Raw genomic sequence first — 24,230 nt, forward strand, 5'->3', positions numbered from 1 at the left:
CTTTCCTCCTGTGCTTTGATCACCAGCTTTTTTAAGGTGCCATAAAATACCTGCAAACTTTGAGTTTTGACTAGAGGAACTGAAGCAGGTGTCTCTGATTCCTGTTTACTTTGCTTTAATAAACTATTGTTTTGGACCTACTCCTGTGTCTGGCTCTTTAAAGCATCTGGGTTCCGACAGTTTCCTCCTGTGCTTTGATCACCAGCTTTTTTAAGGTGCCATAAAAGACCTCCCCGCTTAAGCGGTGCCTAACTTCTCTACTCACAGCTCAGCTGTTTCCAAACTGCTTAGGGTGAATAGTAAACTAGGCTGAAGGTGAGGTGCTCAACCCGACCTGGGCTCGAAGTGCCAACCTTTTGGTTGGTAAAGATCTATTGCTGCTGGTGATTTACCAGCTGTGCTAAAGCCCGGTCCACAGTTGCTGGTGGTTGTGTGTCTTTAAGTTGTTTATGGAGACCCTTTTATATGGGGCTTTCTTGGCAATATTTGTTCAGAAGATGTATTGTCAAAGGCTTTCATGGCCTCACAACCTCTGAGGATGCCTGTCATAGATGCAGGGGAAACATCAGGAGAGAATGCTTCTAGAACATGTCCATACAGGCCGAAAAACCTACAACAACCCTTTGTTCAGAAGGGTGGCCTTTGCCTTCCTCTGAGAATGAGTGAATGCAACTTACCAAAGTCAACCCATGAACACTGAACACTGAAACCATGCTGTCTCTTACTGCTGTTGCTTGTTCCCTTGGTATAATCAATGGATAATTTTCTGCCCTTTTACCTTGGCATAGGACAGAGGACTTGAGGTTGGTTGTGATGACCCACAACAGAGGTGGTGGTGTGGCAATGGGAACGAAGGAGAACCAGCTTCCAACCTTAAACCACCTGTAAAAAGGGACCAGAAAGAAGGAGGGCTGAGCAGATGTGCCGTGTGTGACTCACGCTAATCTTTTGATGAACAATCTGTAATCCGAGGATTTTGGCAAAGCACGGTGTTGACCTGCGTGAGAACATCGGTGTCCGAAATAGGCATTGCTCAGATTGGTTCCTGTTTCAAGAGGAGATTTTTTAAAGTGGGCCACGCACACAAAAACACAAAGGTTTAAAAAAAGAGAAAGGTGGGGCATGTGCATGCCCAGAGAGAGAGAAACACAGAGAGGCAAATCTCAGTTAATAAGATAAATGTATTCCTAGGCATTGTTTCTTGAACATGGAATTGGCTCCCAGAGGCATTGTTAATTGACAGATTACAAATTACTGTACTCTACTAAAGCACAACACAAATCAGAAATGGTAAAAAGAGAAAGCAACACTTGGCTTATTGACAAAAGGTGTGTTTTTAACTTCCATCCAAAAACACAAGACTTGGGGGCAACTGTATTTTTTCAGAGAAGGAAGATTCATAAGGGACGTGCCACCACAAAGTGTGTTGACAGATGTGCGGTGACATGCTGCAAGGCTACTGACCAATGGCAATATTGGGGGCAAGTTCATATGCATGGGTAAGGTCAAGTCAGCCTTTTTATTGCGCTTTGGCCAAATGGTGACCCAACTCCAGTAGCCCTACCTGTAGACATTTTCCACCCATGGCATCATGTATTTGGTCATTTCTGATTATAGAATCATAGAATCAAAGAGTTGGAAGAGACCTCATGGGCCATCCAGTCCAACCCCATTCTGCCAAGAAGCAGGAATGTTGCATTCAAAGCACCCCTGACAGATGGTCATCCAGCCTCTGTTTAAAAGCTTCCAAAGAAGGAGTCTCCTCCACACTCCGGGGCAGAGAGTTCCACTGCTGAACGGCTCTCACAGTCAGGAAGTTCTTCCTCGTGTTCAGATGGAATCTCCTCTCTTGAAGTTTGAAGCCATTGTTTCACGTCCTAGTCTCCAAGGAAGCAGAAAATAACCTTGCTCCCTCCTCCCTGTGGCTTCCTCTCACATATTTATACATGGCTATCATATCCCCTCTCAGCCTTCTCTTCTTCCGGCTAAACATTCCCAGTTCCTTAAGCCGCTCCTCATAGCGCTTGTTCTCCAGACCCTTGATCATTTTAGTCGCCCTCTGGACACATTCCAGCTTGTCAATATCTCTCTGTCTTGGATCGCAGTGGTAGGCTGCAGTAAATAACCCATCCCACTTACCTTGAAAATTTTCAACCTGTCTGTACTCGGTAAATGTTTCATATTGTCTAACACATACATATATGTGCAAATGGCAATTTGGGGAAGACAGGTGCGAACTAAAGCTGTTGCTACTAAGAGGTTGCAATGTACTTTATCTAAGTTGTTGTAAGGATCAATGTTGTTTGTGCTATACCTTTAACTTACTGTAAGGTTCAAGGCTGTTTGTGCTACAGCTGTTTCAGTTAATTGAAGAGTTAATTGAGAGTATTATTTTCATGTGTATAAAGATAGCTACTGTGTGTTTAGTTTTTTGCCGTTGTGCCTTAATGCCATTGTGCGTGTTTGCCATTGTGCATGTTTGCTTCTGTGCCGTTCTGTCGGGGACTATGCTGCAGATGTCCTGTGAAGACACAGCCTTGAGAAGAGGACAAGGATTCCTGCTTATCTCAGCTGAGTGGTGATATCTCTCAGAAGATATTGTATTATGTTATTTTTGTGGAAACAGTAATCCTGCTACTTTATTTTGTATGCTGCCAATACAACAATATTTTCTTTTCTACTTGAAGTCAACGTCTCATGAGTTTTTTCTTTTATGAGCCAATTCATCACACACTGTTAACTGGGCTAGAGTCAATCCGCATGCTTCTCATGCTAGCGCATGACATAGGTTATGGGCCCAGCATAGCGGCATAAGGACTCCAAAGCCCATAACTCTGAGACTTTGGGAGAGTTTTTTGTGTGTGTTTTTTGTGCTTAAATAGAAAAGTAAGCAGCTATGGCTCATCATATGGCAAGCTTACCATTTGAGCGTTTAAATGCTGACAACTACATGGCTTGGAATGTGAAAATGAAGAGTTTTCTCATAAGAGAAGATTTGTGGACTGTGGTTGAAACCCCACCCACAGAAGCTTCGAGTGAAGAGGTAAAAAACCAAGACCGAATTGCCAGGGCGAGCATTTTTCTCGCTGTTGAGGACGGGCAATTAATTTACTTAAGGGACACTATATCTGCAGCAGACTGTTGGCAGAAGTTAAAGGAAGTTTATCAAACTGAAACTTCTGGCATAAAAATTATTTTGACCCGGCAGCTTTATAATTTGAAGCTAAAAAGGGGTGACAACATAACTGAGCATTTGCAAAAGCTCAGGCACTTGTTGATGGAGTTGGAAAATAGACAAATGGTGTTTACCGAAACACATAAAGCTTTCATTTTGTTATCTTCTTTGGACTCTAGTTGGGACAATTTTGTGTTCAGTATGCAGAGTGTGCCTGAAGCACAATTAACCTTGGATTTGGTTTCTGCAAGGCTTCTTGAGGAAGAAAGAAGAAAGCAGTTTCTTAAAGAAACAAACACCATTTCAGAAAATGCAGCTTGTGAAGGGGTTGGATGCAGAAAGAACCCTGCTGTGTGTAACGTAAGGCGGTGCTTCAGTTGTGGAGATGTGAACCATCTTGTCAAGGCCTGTCCCAAGAAGAAGAAGAAGAAAGAAGAAATGAAGAGGAACCCTGGGTGGCATGACAGAAATGCAAGGGGAAGAAATGCTGATGTAATGACTGTGTTATCAAAGGCTAAGTATGATGAGGCCACATGGTTACTTGACTCTGGGTGTGCAGAGCATTGTGTTAATAACTTAAAATTGTTAAAGGACACTAAAAAGCCAGATATTAATCATGTTACTTTAGCAGATGGATCATTAGCTGAGTGCAAGCTTGTAGGCTCAGCATTTGTTCCTAGTTTAGGAAGATATTTAGATAATGTTATGTTGGTTGAAAAACTTGATTTTTGTTTATTAAGTGCATCAAGTTTGTGTCTGCAAGGATATGACATCAAACTTAATAGTTCTGGGTGTACTGTATGGAAAGAAAATAAGTTATGTGTCAAAGGTAAATTAGTTAACAAAGTATATGTGATGAGTAACAAGGATAGTTCACCAAATGTTTCCTGTGTAAATAACAAACCTATACATAATGATTGTATTCATTACTTGCATAGAGTTTTTGGTCACGTGAACTTTAATTATCTACAAAAATTATCAAAAGTGACTGATTTAGAGGTAAAGCCATGTCAAAAGTATTTAGACTGTGCTGTGTGCTCTAAAGCAAAAGTAAAGGCACATCCAATACCTAAGAAAAGTTTAAACACAACTACCAGACCATTTGAATTAGTTCACGCTGATTTAGCAGGACCATTTCCTCTTTCACTTGGAAATGCAAAATTTATATTTGTGTTAGTGGATGATTTTTCACGATTCACTTATTGTATTATTTTGAAATCAAAGTTTCAAGCTTTCAGTAAATTCAAAGAGTGGGTAGCCATGGTTGAGAGAAGATTTCCTTTTAAGGTATCATGTTTAAGGACTGATCGTGGTGGAGAATTTATGGGGACACAATTTCAAGACTGGTTAAGAAAGAGAGGAATTAGACACCATAAAACAAACCCATATTCACCTGCTGAGAATGGTGTGGCAGAAAGAAAAATAGGTGTTTTGAAAACTATGAAAGACTGCATGTTAGTAGATGCGAAAATGTCTAATAGGTATTGGGCAGAAGCAATTTCCACTGCTACATATATCTTAAATAGAAGTTGGAGTTCATGTGTAAATAATACTCCATATTTGTTGCATAAGAAAAGGCCAGTTCTAAAACATCTTAGAATATTTGGAAGCTATGCTAACGTGCTGGTACCTAGACAAACTAGAACAAAAGGTCAGAAAAAATGGCAGAGACTACGTTTTCTCGGTTACCAGGATGATACTAAGGGGTATCGTTTTATTAAAGACAATAATAAAATTGTGATTTCAAGAAGTGCAAACTTTGAAAAGAATACAGGTTGGGAACATGTTCATCAGAATAGTGAAGTGTTTTTTCATTTGAAGGAACATATGCCATCAAAGATAGATTTAAAATCTGAGTCTGATGAACACATTGAGGAACAAAGTGAGGATGTTATAAAAGAAGAGCCTGAATTAAGTTTACAGGAAGCTGATGCTGAGGAGCAAATTGTAATACCAAGAAGGTCACAAAGATCTAACAAAGGTGTACCTCCAGATAGGTTCGTGATTCAGGGGGTAATGACTTGTCAGCCTGAAATGGAACCTGAAACCTTTCAGGATTTAAATAATTGTAGTCCAGAAGAACAAAGAAATTGGAAAAAGGCAATGGACAATGAATTTGATTCTTTGCTAAATTTAGAAGTGTTTGATATTGTTGATGTTCCTATAGATAAGCCAGTGATTGGGTGCAGATGGGTTTTTAGGAAGAAACTATTACCCGATGGAAGTTGTAAATATAAAGCTAGGCTAGTAGCTCAAGGATTTGCGCAAAAGCAATTCGTAAATTATGATAACACCTTTGCCCCTACAGCAAAAGCTGAATCAATGAGAATTATAATTGCTTTAGCTGAGCAAGAAGGATTTAAGTTAAAACATTTTGATTTTGAAACAGCGTATTTAAATGCCACAATTAATGAGGAGATATATATGAGGCAAGCGCCTGGATACGAAATTCAAGCAGGAAAGGTTTGTCGGCTTCGGAAAGCATTGTATGGTTTGAAACAATCGGCCCGGAGGTGGAACCAGTGTATACATGAAGTATTGGTAAAATTAGGATTTAAACAAAGTGTGGCCGATGCATGTGTTTATACACTAGGTGAAGGCAAAGATAAGATAATTGTGTTAATTTATGTAGATGATCTATGTATAGCCGCACAAACTGACTCTAAAATACAAACTGTATATACGTATTTGTCAAAACATTTTAGGCTAAAAGATTTGGGATGTTTGAAACATTATTTAGGCATCGAAGTAGTAAACAATGAAGGGGTGATATTTCTAAATCAAACAAGGAAAATTTTAGACCTTGTAACCAAAGCAGGTTTACAAGATGCTAATGCTGTTAAAACTCCTTTAACAGGAGATTTCTTAAGAATGGAAGACACAAGAGAACTAAAAAACACAAAGTTATATCATTCTTTTGTTGGAAGTCTTTTGCACATTGCAAATTGGTCTCGGCCAGATATTGCATATGCAGTGAGTTTACTTAGTAGGAAAGTATCAAAACCAACTATAAGTGACTGGCTAGCATTAAAAAGGTTGATTAGGTATTTAAAAGGAACTGCTAATTATTGTTTGTGTTTTTCTAAAGAGGCTGACAAAGAACTGGTAATGTACGCCGACAGTTCTTTTGCTGATGAAAAAGATAGAAAATCTATAAGTGGATACATAGTGCTACATGGAAAATCTCCTATCTGCTGGAGGTCCAGAAAGCAAACAACTGTTGCAGTTTCTACGGCTGAAGCAGAATATGCGGCGTTGTCTCAAGCTGCAAATGAGTTACTTTGGATTAAACAGTTATTTGATGATTTAGGTGTAGAATGTAAATTGCCTATTACTGTGTATGACGATTCTCAAACGTGTATAGCTATGTCAGAAAGCGAAAGTTTAAAGAATACAACAAAATACATAGCAGCGAAGTATCAAAATATAAGAACCTTAATCAAGGAAGGATTTATCAAAATGGTTTATTGTAGGTCTGAAGATAACTTGGCAGATATTTTTACAAAACCTCTAACGGCAGCTAAGCATGGTGAAGCAACCAGAAAGTTAGGCCTAGTAGAATTAAAACAAAATTTGTAAATAATGTAACTTAGATAAAGTGAAGGGGCATGTTGCTACTAAGAGGTTGCAATGTACTTTATCTAAGTTGTTGTAAGGATCAATGTTGTTTGTGCTATACCTTTAACTTACTGTAAGGTTCAAGGCTGTTTGTGCTACAGCTGTTTCAGTTAATTGTAGAGTTAATTGAGAGTATTATTTTCATGTGTATAAAGATAGCTACTGTGTGTTTAGTTTTTTGCCGTTGTGCCTTAATGCCATTGTGCGTGTTTGCCATTGTGCATGTTTGCTTCTGTGCCGTTCTGTCGGGGACTATGCTGCAGATGTCCTGTGAAGACACAGCCTTGAGAAGAGGACAAGGATTCCTGCTTATCTCAGCTGACTGGTGATATCTCTCAGAAGATATTGTATTATGTTATTTTTGTGGAAACAGTAATCCTGCTACTTTATTTTGTATGCTGCCAATACAACAATATTTTCTTTTCTACTTGAAGTCAACGTCTCATGAGTTTTTTCTTTTATGAGCCAATTCATCACACACTGTTAACTGGGCTAGAGTCAATCCGCATGCTTCTCATGCTAGCGCATGACAAAAGCAGCTATCACTCTCCTGCCCTAAACATACTCAGTCTTTCCTGAATATGGAAACAAAGCAGGATCAGACTTGGTGAATACAGGAATTGAAAAGTCTTTTTGGGTTATACCAGTAGTTTTCTACAGTCCAGGTGTAAATGTGTTCCCTATAGATATGGAAGAACTTGCTGTTCTTGGGATAGAAGACTATCAACAAGAAGGGGTACAGAATGCAGGCTGCATCTGCACTGCAGAATGAATGTAGTTTGATATTGCTTTGACTTAGCATAGCTCAATACTGTGGAACAGTGTGAGTTTTAGTTCTACAGAGCCTTCTCCCCTAAAGAGGGATGGTGCCTCACCAACTACCGCTTCCATGACTCCATAGGATTGAGCCATGGCAGTTATTGAGCCAGGAGAGCATTTGCACAATTAAAACTTGTGTGCCAGCTGCGCACGTACTTTAGGAAGTCTGACTTGGCCACGGTAGTCCACATTCTGATTACATCCTGTATAGACTACTGCAACACGGTCTACATGGGACTGCCTTTGAAGACTGTTCGGAAGCTTCAAATGGTCCAACGGATGGCAGCCAGGTTACTAACAGGAGCGGCACTCAGGGAGCATACAACTCCCCTGTTGCGCCAACTCCACTGGCTGCCAGTTTGCTACCGGGCACAATTCAAAGTGCTGGCTTTAGCCTCTAAAGCCCTAAAAGGTTCCGGCTCAGCTTATCTGTCTGAATGTATCTCTCTCTATGAACCAGCTAGGAGCTTAAGATCATCTGGGAAGGCCCTGCTCTTGGTCCCACCTCCTTTGCAGATGCGATTGGCGGGAATGAGAGTCGGGGCCTTCTCTGCGGTGGCGCCTTGGCTATGGAACGCCCTCCCTCGGGATATCAGGTTGGCCCCCTCCCTATTAACATTTAGAAAAAGAGTTAAAACCTGGCTTTTAAAGCAAGCTTTTGCAAATGCAGTGTAACGGGCCAATTTAGATCCATGGAATGATTGGACGATGCGACTGGATAATGATTTTAGTAATGAGATGCTTTTTTATTGTTTCTACTGTTTTTATATGGCTTATATTATATGCTAATGTTCTTAATTATAGTTTATGTTGTTGGAGGCATTGATTGCCAACTGTAAACCACCTTTGGGCTGAGAAAGGCGGTATATAAATATGGTAAATAAATAAATAAAGTGGCGCCAAACTGCATTAATTCTGCAGTGGAGATGTGCCCAGAATTAGCAAAGGAATTGTACCTAGGAGCGGTGGCTAACTCTTAAAGCCAACAATACTGAACTTGATGAACCCAACAATCCTGGGTTCAATTTAAGGCTGCTTCCAATGCTCCTAAATTAAAAGAGCTGGAGGGAACCTCTCCTGAATCTGGAAACAAACTTTGTGCAGAGTTCCAGAAAATCTGTGTTGCTTCAGTTTTGCTTTGCTGGGCAACATGGGATAATATCTGTGCTTTCACTATTCAGTGACGGAGGCAAAGGGGAGATCTAGGCCAGTTCTCTTGGGAAATGGCTTTTGTGCAGAGGAACAGGAAAACAGACTGATTTCTTTTGAGCCTTGCCTAGCAGAAATGTCAGGATTGGTTAGTGTATGAACTCTGGGATAAAAATCAGAAGCTTCTTTCTTAGAGACTGGACACATTTTGAAAAACTGGTTGCAAAAGCTTCAGATAAGGGTTTGCCATCTTTCCCAAACATTCCTGCTATGTGTTTAGAGAAATGCATTTGTATCATATCATATTCAGAACGATTGTGCAAGGTAGGCCTGTGTGTCCTTCTTGTTGCATTTGCTATGTTTATATTTTCCCCCGCCCAGAGTGGGATTCAAGGCATATAACAACAAACACAGTTAAAACAAACATGAGTTAAAAATTCAGAGCATACTGTTGGGGAGAGTGGGCTTATTAACAAAAGACCCTCCTCATAAACATACAGCAGAGTAACTTATTAGCAGCAGCGAGACCTAGTGTCACATTGCCAGGGCTCTGCCTTATTTAGGTAGAGATGAATCAGACTCCCAGTTTTATCAAACAGTTTGATTAAAACAGCACTTACTTGCTGGTTGTTTTAATAGACCAAAACATAAAGATAGCACCCAGCCACAGAATAAACAAAAACTGATAGCAAAAATAACTCCGTAGTTAAAGGAGCCCAGTCCAATGGTCAAACACTGAGAGTTCAATAAACAAAGTCTAGGGATCAAGAGTCTATACCGTAGTCAAAAGCCAGTCCAAGGTTCTAAGATTCCAAGATTAAAGGAGACAGGTCAGGATACCGAAAAGTCCAACAGACCTGGGGGGGGGGGGGGGGGGAACCAGCAGCATCCACCACCAAAATACAACAGATACTTTTCTCCCCAAGATCAGTCTCAAGGGTAACTCCTTAAATCCAGTAACACCCAGCTGCAACCCATCTCCTGCACACCTCCACCCCTAATTGCTTTCACCCATGAACTCCCACTTACAGATTACCAAACCCTCTAAAACTAATACTCACATTAACCCTTCCCTCATTATCACTGTCATCTGCAGAACATATGATACCTAGTACTAGTAGCCCAAAGTGATAAAAAGAACAAAAACACACAGACTAATGTTATCTTTTCCTTAGGAGGCTTTCTTTATAGTAAAATAATATAGTTGCACTATTTACGAGAACAAGATTTCCATAACACAAATAAAGTTATTCATACTTTCTTCTTTTCTTCCATGCTGAGCTTTTTTCTCATGCAGATAAATAGCTTCGCTCTCACAGAGCTTCCTCTCACACCAAAGTTACACAGGAGCTTCACACAGTAGCTTCTTACTCACAGCTTTACACACGAGCCCTTTAACCTTGGGTTTCTTACACCAAAGCTTCTCACACCAGGCCTACCTCACACTGTGAGATCTATCTCACACAGAGGCTTCTCTCACAGATTAAGGCCTATCTCACACTGTGAGGGAGTCCCTGGTGGCGCAGTGGGTTAAAGCGCTGAGCTGCTGAGCATGTTGACCAAAAGGTCGCAGGTTCGATTCCAGGGAGCAGCGTGAGCTTCCGCTGTCAGCCCTAGCTTCTGCCAACCTAGCAGTTTGAAAACATGCAAATGTGAGTATATCAATAGGTACCGCTCCGGCGGGAAGGTAATGGCACTCCATGCAGTCATGCCAGCCACATGACCTTGGAGATGTCTATGAACAACGCCGGCTCTTCAGCTTAGAAATGGAGATGAGCACCACACCCCAGAGTCAGACATGACTGGACTTAATGTCAGGGGACAACCTTTACCTTTACACACTGTGAGGCCTTCTCACAGACTGAGGTTTACCTCAGACAGTTGGCTGCTAAGTTACAGGCACACCTACTTATGCTGATTTATTGCATCTATTTAACTCTTTCAGTGCTTGACTCACATTTTTGTAATTAAAAATACCTGGTTATTTTTTTAAATATTTCTGACACATACAAAAGTTCAAAAGTAATTGAACTTTCAACAAAAAATGCAAGTACAGCAGTGAAAAAATGTAGCATATTTTCCAATCCTGTTGATAGATTGCAAGTAGAACTCCAAATCTCATTTTTCCAGAGGACAGAAATATGCACTAAGGATGGACTCATAGCACCACAAGTGTGTTTTTGTGAAAGGCCAACAACCTTTGTGCCGAGTTCATGGGCAGGGCTAGAAACTGTGAGCCCTGAACTATTTTACGAATGTAGCTCTTAAACTGCAGCCAAGGGAGTGCCTTCACCTGGATTTTAAAATAAATCACCAATACTACTTTCTCTCCTCGAGTCACAACAGATGCCCAGAGAAATCTCTTCAGAGTATCTGCCAGTACATCGTGTGTGGTCCATTGACTCCTGTGTTCATTCTCTGATGCTGTAAACCAGCCAGTTTGAAGTGCATTCTTCCAGGCACATCTGTGTGATCTTGTTATTGGATCCATCATTTGATTTGTCTCCTTCCCTTAGGAATACAGGCAGTCCCCACATTATGAAGAAGATAGATTCTGTATGTGTTATCTTGTCCATAATACTGTGTCCAGGTCTGGGCACCACAGTTGAAGGGAGATGTTGACAACCTGGAAGGTGTCCAAAAAAGGGCGACTAAAATGGTCAAGGGTCTGGAGAACAAGCCCTATGAGGAGCAGCTTAAAGAGATGGGCATGTTTAGCCTGCAGAAGAGAAGGCTGAGAGGAGACATGAGGAGCAAGCCAGACAGTTGTATTGCATTTTTTTAAACAAACAAACAAAACACAAAGTTTGCAAGCTTGGTAGTTGATTAAATGTCCTTTGACTAGTATCTGGCCACTTGGAGTGCCTCTGGTGTTGCCGCAAGGAGGTCCTCCATTGTGCATGAGGCAGGGCTCAGGTTGCATTGCAGCAGGTGGTCAGTGGTTTGCTCTACTCCACACTCGCATGAGGTCGACTCCACTTTGTAACCCCATTTCTTAAGGCTGGCTTTGCATCTCATGGTGCCAGAGCGCAGTCTGTTCAGCGCCTTCCAAGTCGCCCAGTTTTCTGTGTGCCCCGGGGGGGGGGGGGTCTCTCATTTGGTATCAGCCATTGATTGAGGTTCTGGGTTTGAGCCTGCCACTTTTGGACTCTAACTTGCTGAGGTGTTCCAGCAAGTGTCTCTGTAGATCTAAGAAAACTATTTCTTGATTTAAGTCGTTGACGTGCTGGCTGACACCCAAACAGGGGATGGGCTGGAGATGTCTCTGCCTTGGTCTTTTCACTATTGGCTGCTACTTCCCGGCAAATGTCAGGTAATGCAATACCGGCTAAGCAGTGTAATTTCTCCAGTGGTGTAGGGCGCAGACACCCCGTGATAATGCGGCATGTCTCATTAAGAGCCACATCCACTGTTTCAGTGTGGTGAGATGTGTTCCACACTGGGCATGCATACTCAGCAGCAGAGTAGCATAGCGCAAGGGCAGATGTCTTCACTGTGTCTGGTTGTGATCCCCAGGTTGTGCCAGTCAGCTTTCGTATGATATTGTTTCTAGCGCCCACTTTTTGCTTGATGTTCAGGCAGTGCTTCTTGTAGGTCAGAGCATGGTCCAGAGTGACTCCCAGGTATTTGAATGTGCTGCAATGCTCCAGTGGGATTCCTTCCCAGGTAGACATGATGATGACCATGTATAAATGTGATAGGAAGGAGGGAGGAGGATTGTTTTCTGTTGCCCTGGAGGCTAGGATGCAGAACAATGGTTTCAAACTACAGTGTAGGAGATTCCACCTGAACATGAGGAAGACCTTCCTGACTGTGAGAGCTTTTCAGCATTGGAACTCTCTGCTCCAGAGTGTGGTGGAGGCTCCTTCTTTGGAGGCTTTGAAAGAAAGGCTGGATGGCCATCTGTCGGGGTACTTTGAATGCAATTTTCCTGCTTCTTGGCAGAATGGAGTTGGACTGGACCTCCCACAACCCCATTCCAGCAATATGATTCTAAGTTGAATTTGTTTGTAAGTCGGAACAGATGCATTTTTTAAGTATAACTCCAACCCATAAGTTTGTATGTATGGATTTATGTACGTATGTATTTGTGTGTGTAGCTTTAGCTTGCATTGCATTGGGTTAACTCCCCTGTGGTGTTCGTTTTGCTGTTTGTGCCTAACTTTCTGTTCCCGTGATAATTGGATTTTGAAGAATTTGGCTTGTTGTGGAAACAAGGATTGATGATAAAGCTTCAGTGGAGACACCTTTTCCCCATGATAATAACTCTCTCAGGAGTGTATTTCCCTTCCAAGGAATAGATTTCTCTCACTTCCTGTTGCCTCTCTCCCATTCTTAACTATGACTTGTTTGTAAGTTAGATGTTTGTAACTCGGAGACAGCCTATAGATTGAAAGGTCTTTGGGTTACGGGCAGACTTTTCTGAGCTGCTTTAACTCACCTGATTCCCAGTGCCCTCTACAACTCCAAAACTCAAGAACAGTGCCCACCAAACCCTTCCAGTATTTTCTGTTGGTCATGGGAGTTCTGTGTGCCAGGTTTGGTTCAATTCCATCATTGATGGAGTTCAGAATGCTCATAGATTGTAGGTGAACTATAAATCCCAGCAACTACAACTCCCAAATGACAAAATCACCCCCCCCCCCCAATCCACCAGTATTCAAATTTGGCCATATTGGGTATTTGTGTGAAATTTAGTCCAGTGAATGAAAATACAAAATGCATATCTGATATTTACATAATGATGCATAACAATAGCAAAATGACAGTTATGAAGTATCAACAAAAATAATGTTATGGTTAGGGGTCTCCACAACGTGAGGAACTGTATTAAGGGGTTGTGGCATTAGGAAGGTTGAGAACCACTGATTTAAATGTTTATGCTACTCAAGATACCAGAAAAAATATCAAAATAAAAAAAGAAATCATATTGAATGTTTGGATGGGATTACAGGTGAAAGGCTTGAAAACTCTAATCAGTGTTATTATTATTTTAATTAAAAGGCAGAAGTGCCATTAAAATCTCCTGTCCACTTTTGCCAATCGTGTCCTTTGTTGGAATATGCCTTTTCTGCAAGGAGAAACGTCTAAAGAATCAGCGGGATTTCATTATGCACACTTGTCATGCCAGCTTGCCATACAAAGAACTCCATCAAGAGTCGAATGTTGTGGCTGACAAGGGAGGCTGAGAACAGAGCATTGGAAATTGCTTCCACCCCAACACCCCCAAGGCTCTGATGAGGCCGGTCTCTGACATGAATATTAATCCCCACAGCAGTCGACTTGGAGTTCTCAAACCGTTGTACTCCAGAGCAGGAACACCTCTGACTTGAAACATCACACCAGCTTGGTAAAATCAGCAAGCAGTTTATTGTAGAATATATGTAGGCAAAGTAAAATCCAAAATCCCAAGATAATCCATGAACATTAAAAGTAAACCATGTCTCTTAGTACAGTAAAATCCATGACTTTCACTTAGGCGATCCCTCGTTTTCCGAGGATGATTGTCTTCCAGTATTCTTGTGGGTCCCTGTGTGGCTGTGGAGCCCTATTCTTGCTCTGCATCTTCTTCCGCAGTGAGGGCATTGGTTTCCAGGTGGAAGGCGGTCTTGGTCGGGGTTGGCTTGATGCGCCTTCCTCTTGGCACGCTTCTCCCTTTCGCCCTCCATTCGTGCCTCCTCAAATTCTGCAGCACTGCTGGTCACAGCTGACCTCCAGCAGGAGCAGTCAAGGGCCAGGGTGTTGCAATCCAGAGCAGGAACAAGGCCCTAAGATAACTATCCACCACACTTGGCTGTGAAAAACTATCCTTTTTTATTGAAGAAAAATGGTTACAAAATAAAGGAAAAATGCAAGTCAAAAGCCACAGCAAAATCAGCAAACATGAATTTAAATGGACAAAGCAAAACCCAAAGCCTCACTGGGAATTACTGGAATCTGTTAGCAATCCACTAACCGTACTTGATATCCTAGAAATCTTCCCAAACTATGGCCAGGGAACCGGGACAACTGCCAAGGTCTTCATCAATTCTGAAACAATGCCTGAACTGAGGCAATCAGCCTGGCGTATTGCAATTAAAACTCAAGAATGGGTTCCGTGAACCGCCCTTCTGTTTTGAAGCCAATGTTTTTAATTCTTGAATTTGGGAGGATCGACGCAAACTGAGTGATTTACTTCTGTCTTCCCAAATTTGGCCCCTTCTGTTGTCATTACAGTTAACAGGTGCAGAAGGGAGGGAAAGTTCAAGGTCTCCCTCTGAAACATTCTCATGAACACTGGTACTTTCATTTTCCAAATCTACAGAAGTTCCTTCCTCACTAATTTCAGGAACATTGGCATTTTCCAAACCTACAGCAGTTTCTTCCTCACTAATTTCAGGAGCATTGGCATCAAAAGGTACATTTCCACTAGCATCAGTAAATATACTTTCATTTGCATCAGGAGGAACAAACAGAGAATCAGGTTCAAGTTCAAACTCAGGCTGAACCCCAACACAGGGCTTCCCAGTTCTCAGTGTCTATGCCAGAGTTTTTAAGGTTGGCTTTGAGCCCATCTTTAAATCTCTTTTCCTGTCCACCAACATTCCGTTTTCCGTTCTTGAGTTCAGAGTAGAGCAACTGCTTTGGGAGACGGTGGTCAGGCGTCCGGACAACGTGGCCGGTCCAGCGGAGTTGATGGCGGAGGACCATCGCTTCAATGCTGGTGATCTTTGCTTCTTCCAGCATGCTGACGTTTGTCCGCCTGTCTTCCCAAGAGATTTGCAGGATTTTCCGGAGGCAGCGCTGATGGAATCGTTCCAGGAGTTGCATGTGAAGTCTGTAGACAGTCCACGTCTCACAGGCATATAGCAGGGTTGGGAGGACAATAGCTCTATAAACCAGCACCTTGGTATCCCTACGGATGTCCCAGTCCTCAAACACTCTCTGCTTCATTCGGAAAAATGCTGCGTTCGCAGAGCTCAGGCGGTGTTGTATTTCGGTGTCGATGTTGACTTTGGTGGAGAGGTGACTGCCAAGGTAGCGGAAATGATCAACATTTTCTAATGTTACACCATGAAGTCAGAACTTGAAACCATGAAGCAAAATAGCAGGAACTTTCAGGTTAAAACCTTAAACTTGGCAACAACTTGATACATGAAACATAGAGCACTTGAAAACGAAACTGGTGTGAATTAACAACGTTGACTCGACTGAGACACTAAACCTTTCCAAAAGCCGAAACTGACAGGAAAGCATTCTTTCTCACTTTCCCACTAGATAATAGTTTGTTGTCTTTCTTTGGTTATAAACGAGCAGAGTGCCTGAGATTCTGAAAGTTCTGCCTCTGTTTACTAAAACTTTGCTTTCTGTGCAAGGTTTCACTATCCTCCTCTCCTGCACCTGGCAAAGCAACCTCAGTATCATTTTCAGGCTGTTGCTCTGATAAAAGGTCTTTCCCGGGATTGTGATCTTGCTCAGGCCTCTCTTCTGAACCTTTCTGGTCTGGGTCCATTATCAGGAACAGAATCCCCATTCCAATTATGTACATCAACATGAACATCATTCCCAACATGAGAATCATTCCCATCATGAGCATCAGACACAATCACAGGCTGACATACAACAGAATCCATAATGCATAGGCCCCCTTAAGGCAGTGATTCCCAATCATTGGAGTTGTGGTTTTGCCAGATCTTTAGCTTCCTCTGCCAAATCTACAACTCCCGGCATTCTGTGCCATTGAGCCTTACCAATTAAAGTGGTGTTAAACTGCATTAATTCAACAGTGGAATTTGCTTTCCGGTGGCTAACCAACTTGGTAGCCAAGCCACTAAGGGTTTCCGCTGTTCTCAACACACACCTTAATTCAAAGGGTGTCATCCCATGAAGCGGTAATTAAAAGGAGATGTTTTTTGGAAGTGTGCTCATCTTTTAAGCAGCACCCACTTTTCCCCTTCCAGTCGTATCATCTCGGGTCTGCAAAAAAGACGCTTGTGGCAGAACGTAATAACAACGTGCCTGTTCTGTGCCTTGTTGCTTTGCAGTGGTGAGAAAAAAATGCAAAGGTCTAGACTTCCTAGAGGTGTGGAAGGTGCAAACCTGAAAAACTACCACTTCTATCTATACAAATTAGAAGGCACAACAACAGTCCCTCGCTGACCTCAGAGTCTCCTTTGCTTCCCAAACCAGAAAGGTGAAATCAGCATTTGATGCATTTCCTGTTTTTTTGTTTTTGTTTTGCTTTTCCTTCCCTTCTTATTTTTCACGGACCTAGAGGGTGCTAAATTAGTAGTTACGATGTCAAGTATGCTGAATCCATGACGATTTATATCCTGTCTTTCTCCCAACACATGATCCAAGACAGTCATTTAAAGCAAGCTACAGCTGGCCTTCTGAATCCGTGATTTGGAAATATTTCAAAACAAATAAATATCAAAAAACCAGACCTTGATTTTGCCATTTTAGTATGCTATGGTATCGAACCAAGGGATCATTGAACCAAGCCCCAGCCAATACCAGGAGCCCAATGTACAATTGTAAAAAGCAATACAAAAGTGTTCCTTCGTATCTGCAGGACCAGTATCCACAATTTTATTTACCCACTCATCCACCCAATAATGTATTCTCTCTACGCCAGTGTTTCCCAACCTTCCTAATGCCGCGACCCCTTAATACAGTTCCTCATATTGGTGACCCCCAAACGTAAAATCGTTTTCATTCCTACTTCATAACTTTAATTTTACGACTGTTATTAATCGTAACGTAAATATCTGATAATGCAGGATGTATTTTGATTCACTGGACCAAATTTGGCGCAAATACCCAATACGCCTAAATTTGAATACTGTTGGTGGGTTTTTTTTGGGGGGGGGGTGTTATTTTGTCATTTGGGAGTCGTAGTTGCTGGGATTTATAGTTCACCTACAATCAAAGAACATTCTGAACTCCACCAACAATGGAATTAAACCAAACTTGGCACACAGAACTCCCATGATCAACAGAAAATACTGGAAAGGTTTGGTGGACATTGATCTTGAGTTTTGGAGTTGTAGTTCACCTACACCCTGAGAGCACTGTGGATTCAAACAATGATGGATCTGGACCAGAGTTGGCATGAATACTCAATATCCTCAAATGTGAACACTGGTAGAGTTTGCGGGAAATAGACTTCGATAGTTGGGAGTTGTAATTGATGGGATTCATAGTTCACCTACAATCAAAGAGCATTTTGAACCCTACTAAGGATAGAATTGGGTCCAACTTCCCACTCAAAACCCTCATGACCAACATGAAATACTGTGTATTGTCGGGCTTTCGTGGCCGGAATCACTGCGTTGTTGTAGGTTTTTTTGGGCTATATGGCCATATTCTAGAGGCATTCTCTCCTGACGTTTCGCCTACATCTATGGCAAGCATCCTCAGAGGTAGTGAGGTCCTCACTACCTCTGAGGATGTTTGCCATAGATGCAGGCGAAACATCAGGAGAGAATGCCTCTAGAATATGGCCATATAGCCCAAAAAAAAACCTACAACAACCCAGTGATTTCCCCGGGGTCCTGACCCCTAGGTTGAGAAACACTGCATTTTCTAGGTCCTCCAGTTCAGTTCTATGGTGATCTTCTACCAGAAGACCACATAACTGCTCTGAAGGACTACAAATGCAAAAGTGGTCTTCTCTTTTTCGGTGTTTTCTAGGTTTCTAGGTTTTTTTCGGTGTTTTCTAGGTCTTCCAGCATAACAATGGCATGTTTCCACTGGAAGTTGCTCATTTCTGTGGAGTTGGCTATCATCCATGACTTTGTGTTTCCATGATATGTCCAGGAATGTATCCCATGTAGATAGAGGAATCATACTATACTCCTTCTATGTCCAGCTACACATTAAATCTATTAGAGAACATTAGAGAAATTTGCAACACGTGCAGACCATCAAACTCAGTATTCTGTGAGCTCTCTCTCACCAGATGGCTATTCTTCCATGGGTGTCATGCAGAAATTTTCCCATGCGATCCCAATAATGAGAGAGAGAGCAGGGATTGAATGTGTGATGTTGCACCTAACTATACTGAAATTATATTCTTTCTGCTACAAAACAGGAGACCCAGTCACTGTGGATTAAATAGAACCTCGTGTTTGGTGATTCCAAAATGTCTCTGAGTTTTAGCCTGAACTTCAAAGAGGTTCTCCAAGTTGTAGAACAAATTTGAAGATCATGTTTAAATTCGGATTAAAATCCAGAGTGCGATTCAACTCCCTTGCTGACACAGAAGCCAGTTGCCACCCCTAATCTGAATTCACGAGGAATGGACCTCCATGAAAGAGACGTGTTGGTGAGGTCAAAGTATGGAGTGACATTTATGTCCTGGTTTGAGGTTTCCCAGAGCTCTAGCTGCTGGAGATATTGTTGTATGTCAGCCTGTGATTGTGTCTAATGATCAGGTTGCTTTGGATGATGGGATTGACAATGTTGTGTCTAATGATTAGGTTCATTTGGATGATGGGAATGACAATGTTGTTCATGTTCAAGATGATTCCTCTGATGGGAATGGGGATGCTGTTCATGTGTATGAGTGGTTCTCAACCTGTGGGTCCCCAAGTGTTTTGGCCCACAACTCCCAGAAATCCCAGCCAGCTGTAGGGATTTCTGGGAGTTGAAGCCCAAAACATCTGGGGACCCACAGGTTGAGAACCATTGATGTAGATGTTCCTAAAGTGAATGGGGATGATGGTCTGGTTCCTGGGACTACTTTTAAGGATGTGGAGCCTGAATGCAGTTTGGTGGATGTCTTAGACAGGCCTGTGTTGCTGCAAAGGGAATCTCAAGGTCTTGAGCCTGTGAGAAGCCCTGAACTACAGTCACAGAGTCAGGTATCTCCAGGTGTAGATTTTAATGAGACCTTGAACAGACAGAGCTTTCAGCCGACAGAGACAAACAAATCAGAAACTTAGGTGCTTATCCAGATTAGAGCAGAAGCTAGTAGACAAACCAAAACTAAGAAAAAATCAATTTCTAGCTGTTTGGTAAGCAAAGTCGATATAGAGTGCCAAGTACGGAACTTAGATTCAGATGAAGCATTGTTTGATTTCATGGATAGTTCTCCTTGCCATGAACCTGGACCTTGTTCTTTGTTTGATTCTTGTTTAAGTACCTTTGGTGTTGTTTTTTGCCTTTGAATTCAAACCTCTAGTTCATTGGACTTTCTGTGGATTTATTGCTCTTTTTTTACTTCCTTAATTTTTTTTTACTGTGGATTACTTTATTTGCTGTGGATTTTACTATTTTCAATAAACTGCTTGCTATATTTAACTAAACTGTGTGGTGTTAGGAGTCACTTCACTTAGGCAATCCCTCGTTGGATGAGTAAGATGGTCTTCCTTGATGGCTATTTTTGTGGGTTTGTAGGTGGCTGTGGAGCCCTATTCTTGACCCGCATCTTCTCCCACAGTGAGGGCATTGGTTTCCAGGTGGAACGTGGTCCCGGTCGGGGTTGTCTTGACGCGCCTTCCTCCTGGCACGTTTCTCTCTTTCACCCTCCACTCGTGCCTCCTCGAATTCTGCAGCACTGCTGGTCACAGTTGACCTCCAGCTGGAGTGCTCAAGGGCCAGGGCTTCCCAGTTCTCAGTGTCTATGCCAGAGTTTTTAAGGTTGGCTTTGAGCCCATCTTTAAATCTCTTTTCCTGTCCACCAACATTTCGTTTTCCATTCTTAAGTTCAGAGTAGAGCAACTGCTTTGGGAGACGGTGGTCAGGCATCCGGACAACATGGCCGGCCCAGCAGAGTTGATGGCAGAGGACCATCGCTTCAGTGCTGGTGGTCTTTGCTTCTTCCAGCATGCTGACGTTTGTCCGCTTGTCTTCCCAAGAGATTTGCAGGATTTTCCGGAGGCAGCGCTGATGGAATCGTTCCAGGAGTTGCATGTGACGTCTATAGACAGTCCACGTTTCGCAGGCATAGAGCAGGGTTGGGAGGACAATAGCTTTATAGACAAGCACCTTGGTATCCCTACGGATGTCCCGGTCCTCAAACACTCCCTGCTTCATTCGGGAAAAGTTGGGAGTCAGAGGGGATCCCACTCTGGAGTGCAACAGATATTTCAGTAGACCAGATGAACCCAACTGGCCTCCTCATCTTTGCGTTGTGGGAGGTAATCCATACAACTCTTGACATATCGCATGCCACACCTTTGCAGTGAACTGTCGAATCACCTTCCAGTGTTCACCTTCCTCCATTCTGTCAAGAACGTGGTCTGGCTCACGTTCCTCTTTATGCAAAACATGGACGATCCCTTCTTTTCCTCCAGGGCAATGTCTCTTCCTGCTTACACTCTTTGATCCTAGGGACTTTTCATGAAAGCAACATGTCTCTTCTAGCCTAGGACCTTGGGGCTGTGATATTCCAAAGAGAGTTGCTCTTTTTTGTTCTCTCCTCCTCCTGACTTTTATCTGAAAAGTTTGGAAAGGGTTAGATGAATATGACATGCAAACAATTTCTAAAGGGGAAAAGCCTGCATAATTACGTGGAAACAAGAATCGTGCCAGGTTGTTGTAGGTTTTTCGGGTTGTATGGCCATGTTCTGGAAGCATTCTCCACTGACGTTTTGCCTGCATCTATGGCAGGCATCCTCAGAGCTTGTGAGACCTCACAACCTCTGAGGATGCCTGCCATAGATGCAGGCAAAATGTCAGTGGAGAATGCTTCTAGAGCATGGCCATACAGGCCGAAAAACCTACAACAACCCAGTGATTCCGGCCATGAAAGCCTTTGACAAGAATCATGCTACTCCAGGTCCAGTCTACCAGCTCCATTGGGGGAAAAAGATACTCCAACGTTTCAACATGGGGAGTCCAAATGTCGAGACATCAATCTTGAGAAATACTCAGGGGATTTTTTAGACAACTCTGTGGTTTTTAAAGGATTCTTGAGATTCTGGCAGTGTATCCATGATCCAAATTTGTATGTATGCATAAGAGAATGCAATGCTGGCATGCAAGTGTACTTGTGTGGGTTTTGGCATCTGATTCATCATTGTCCACAAGGAGTTGCATACTTCCTTGTGCTGATCTGGGAAGCCACCCTTTTGAGAGGCAGAAATTTCCAGATTAATTGATTGATTTACCCACACACACCGAGTTAGAATAACCCACATACGCAGGGAACCAGTATCTGCAGTTTCATTCCTACAGTCCAACAAAATATGTTCTCTCTAAGCATTTTCTAAGTACTCCAGATAACGCTTTTGTATTCTTGAGCCAGAAGTCCTTCATTTCAATAGGGTTCACTATTGGCTTGTTGTGAATTTTCTGAGCTGTATGGCCATGTTCCAGAAGCATTCTCTCCTGACATTTCACCCACATCTATGGCAAGCATCCTCAGAGATTATGTGGTCTGTTGGAAGCTAGGCAAGTAAGGTTTATATACTGGCTACCAGTATTAAAAAAAACTCTAAAATTACAACAGCAAAACAACAGAGAGGAAACAACCAGGCACATATTAACACCTCCCAGCAAGAGATTTTCCCAGGCTCAGGCAGGACTTCAAATGCTAATGAAGGTGATCAGTTGAAACATTCACACCTAGCTGCAGCAGGGAAGAGCTCCTTGCCCCACCCCAGCCATGCCACAGATATATAAACCCATTTTCCTATTTCCAACAGACCTCACTACCTCTGAGGATGCTTGCCATAGATGCAGGCGAAACGTCAGGAGAAATGCCTCTAGAACATGGCCCTATAGCCCGAAAAAACCCACAAGAATCTAAGGTTTATATATCTGTGGAATGTCCAAAATAGGAGCAAGAACTCTTGTTTATTGGAGGCATTTGTGAATGTTGCAATTGGCCACCTTAATTAGCATTTAATGGCCTTGCAGGTTCAAAGCCCGACTCCTTCTTGCCTGGGGGAATCCTTTGGTTTTGTTTTGTTTTGTTTGTTTGTTTGTTTGTTTGTTTTGTTGTGTCAGGAGCGGCTTGAGAAACTGCAAGTCACTTCTGGTGTGAGAGAATTGGCCGTCTGCAAGAACGTTGCCCAGGGGACGCCCAGATGATTTGATATTTTTATTATTCTTGTGGGAGGCTTCTCTCATGTTCCTGTATGAGGAGCTGGAGCTGATAGAGGGAGCTCATCTGCCTCTCCCCGGATTTGAACCTGCGACCTGTCGGTCTTCAGTCCTGCCGGCACAGGGGTTTAACCCACTGCGCCACCGGGGGCTCTATAATCCTTTGTTGGGAGGTGTTAATTGGTCCTGATTGTTTCCTGTCTGGAAATCCCCTGTTTTTTGAGTGTTACTCTTTATTTATTGTCCTGATTTTAGAGTTTTTTAATATTGGCCATTCAATGCTAATCAAGGTGGCCAATTGCAACATCCACACCAGCCTCCAACAGACAAGAGTTCTTTCTCCCACCTGGACATCATTTCACAAATATATAAAACTCACTTGCCTAGTTACCAGCAGACCTCACAACCTCTAAAGTTGCTTGCCATAGATGTGGGTGAAATGTCAAGAGAGATGACTTCTGGAACATGGCCATGCAGCCCGGAAAACTCACAACAACCCAGTCATTCTGACCATGAAAGCCTTCAACCACATGGGGTTCACTGTTACCTAAAGTTTTGTGTGGCCATAGGAAATCTGGGAATTTATATCCCATGGATACAGGAGGTTGTACTGTCTATCCTGCCCTATGTGCCAAGATCTCAAGAAAACATATGCATACATAAAATCAGTTGATAGCAATTAAAACAATCCTCAAATCTTGGTCTTCCAAATATCTTCCAGAGTTCAACTCTCAGAAGAGAAGCCTCAGCCAATTTGGCAAGCAAGTATTCTGGGAGCTATGGTCCAAAATATTTGCAGGACCAAAGTTTGGACATCACAGTTTTTAAAAGTAACCAGAGTAAAAATATGTTCAACAGTTTAAAAACATGTTTAAGAGCTTCAAAACAGTTTAAAACCATATGCACTTCGATTAGTCATGTCAGAAGCCTCGACCTTCTAGCAGAGCATTAATCCAGAGCCCAAGGTTAAGCTGATAGTCCAACAGAGGTTCAAAGATTAACAGGATGATACAACAGAGAAGCTGAATGTCCATTCCAAAGTCGTAAGCCAAATCCCAGAATGTCCAGAGTGCAAGGTTGAATCAGAATCCATCGCCAAGGTCTGAGGAATGTCAAGGGTTCAGGATACACAAGATATCAAGAGCCCAGGATTGTAGCTTCTAGAACTGACGTTGCAGCTAGCAAGAAGGTCCCAGGCTTGAGTTCCTTAAATCCTAAATTCTCAAGTGTTACTTGTTGCTGGCTCTCTTCTCAGCAAATCTAGAGGAGCAGCGAGGCTGAAACCTCTCTTTTTGCACATCCATGAAAGTTGGAACAGTTAACTCTCCCTCAGCCTACTCAGAGGAACTAGCTTACTCTTCAGGTTAAGAAGTAGTAGCTCCTTCCATGGGTGCTACTTCACAGCTTGGCTGAGGGAGCTGCTGGCCTCCAGCTC

At 42.4% G+C, this 24,230-nt stretch overlaps 1 protein-coding gene across 2 annotated transcripts in view; it reads left to right on the forward strand.

Annotated features, from left to right (window-relative positions):
- The window catches only part of PTP4A3 (protein tyrosine phosphatase 4A3), a 165,928-nt gene that overhangs the window by 63,453 nt on the left and 78,245 nt on the right, over window positions 1-24,230 (forward strand). The window lies entirely within an intron of this gene.

The sequence above is a fragment of the Anolis sagrei genome, chromosome 4 (genome assembly GCF_037176765.1).
Source record: "Anolis sagrei isolate rAnoSag1 chromosome 4, rAnoSag1.mat, whole genome shotgun sequence".
NCBI classification, from domain to species: Eukaryota; Metazoa; Chordata; class Lepidosauria; order Squamata; family Dactyloidae; genus Anolis; species Anolis sagrei.